The sequence below is a fragment of the Falco peregrinus genome, chromosome W (assembly GCF_023634155.1).
Source record: "Falco peregrinus isolate bFalPer1 chromosome W, bFalPer1.pri, whole genome shotgun sequence".
NCBI lineage: Eukaryota > Metazoa > Chordata > Aves > Falconiformes > Falconidae > Falco > Falco peregrinus.
Window position 1 is genome coordinate 8,434,629 of NC_073743.1, and position 2,119 is coordinate 8,436,747.

A 2,119-nucleotide genomic window follows, 5' to 3' on the forward strand; every position below is an offset into this window, starting at 1 on the left:
TTATTTATTTTCAGTTTGTTTTCTGAGAATCCTAGGAAGTTTTATACACAAAGTTGCATTAGAAGAACAGAAGGTTAAGTACCCAAAACCTGAGCTGTACACCCTATGAGACCTTAACTCCTTTTCTTCCCAAACACCTTAATACAGGATAGAGCCCTCAATTACTGACCACATACAGCTTCCCCACAGGACACCTGCCCAACTGGGCTCAGCTCTGGGGTCACTCTGGAGAAATGGATTTTTCCTTGTCTTTACCACAGATTCAAACCACTTTAGCTTAACATCTTCCAGATGGGCTGATTTTCAGTGCCTGGCTTGAGACTTTCAGGCCCAGTTGGAGAACATGGTGAGTATTCACAGCTATATTGACATCACTGCTGCTTTGAGCACTGTATAAAGCTGAGCATGATGAAAAAGCACATCCTTAGTGGCACAAAACTGGGACTCCACAGTAGTGGTCAATCTTCATTCCAGCTTGTGAGTGCTACAGCTGCAATCTTCCTCCTCTTTGAACATTTGGAAAAGATACTTAATTTCTGCAAATTGAGAAGGTTATGGAGCTGGAAAATGACATCGTTTTTGTACTTTATTTAAGAACGGAGATCGAGCAAATATATCAGCTTGACTTTTAGCTCTGCTGCAATATATTACAGACTTGAGATTAATGAAGACTAATCAGTAAATTCCAGTTGAGATAAAGGAAAGAACAGTTTGTCCTGACCTCTGTGTGATTTAACTCCAGCCAGCAACTAAGTACCACTCAGCGGCTTGTTCACTTCCCATGTCCCCCTGGTGGGATGGGGAGGACAATTGGAAAAAAACACGTAAGACTCATGGGTTGAGATAAGAACAGTTTAATAATTGAAATAAAATTAATAACAATAATAATAATAGTAATATTAGTAATGGAAAGGAGAGAGACAGAGAAGAATAAAACCCAAAGGAAAAAACCTTAAGTGATGCACAATGCAATTGCTCACCACCCACTGACCAATGCCTAGCCAGTCCATGAGCAGAGATCAGAGGCTCCTGGCCAATTCCCCCCAGTTTATATTTATATACTGATCATGATGTTCTGTGGTATGGAATATCCCTTTGGCTAGTTTGGGTCAGCTGTCTTGGCTCTACTCCCTCCCAGGTTCTTGTGCACCTCCTCACTGGCAGAGCATGGGAAACTGAAAAGTCCTTGACTTAGGGTAAGCACTACTTAGCAACAACTAAAACATCAGTGTGTTATCAACATTATTCTCATCCTAAATCCAAAGCATAGCACTGCACCAGCTACTAGGAAGAAAATTAACTCGATCACAGCTGAAAACAGGACACTGATGCAAATTTTATTTAATCTATAGTCATTTATGGTGTTTCTTTATGAAAGTAAATTATCTCCCAAAGTAGTGCAATGGGAATAATATTTGATTGCTTCTGCAGAGAGGAGTGAAATAATGGTTAAAATGTCAAGCCATTCAGGGTCACAGCAGCAGAAGGACATCAAAGGGAAAGTCAAAGCTTTGGATTCACAGGTATGGAATTGAAAAAGAGGGAACATGGAAGAAAAGGAAACACAGACATCCCTAAAGTGCAATGCTAATTATAAAAAGCAGCATCAAGAGCTGCTAGTGGGGAATTTCCATCCAGCAAAGCTGCTTATAGATATAGGAAGACTTTAAATTGCACACTAATACAAAGAGACAGAAAATATAGGAGAACTAATACAACCTAACTACATAATCACCAGAGGCATTTGGAAGAAAAATACTTTGTCAGGGTTTCCTGAAAAAAAAGAGTTGTCCATAGTTTGTCACTCTCCTCCCAACTCTAAATTACTGGTAGCCACAAGCCAGCTTAGCAGACTCCCTTCACATGATTCTTCTCTTTGGCACTGTAATATCTACTGCACCAGAGTATTCTGACAAGGGGAAAAATTAACCCTCTATACAGTACAGCGAACAAGGAAAACATTGTACTATGTACTCCTGAAGACCTGGCAGAATAAAATGCTATGTTATGGTAGAATATTAAATAAGTAACAATAAACTATCCAAGTAAAATTATAGTTCTACATATCAGTTGGACATACGCAAGGGCTGAGGTATAAAAACAGAGGCTGTTAGTAACA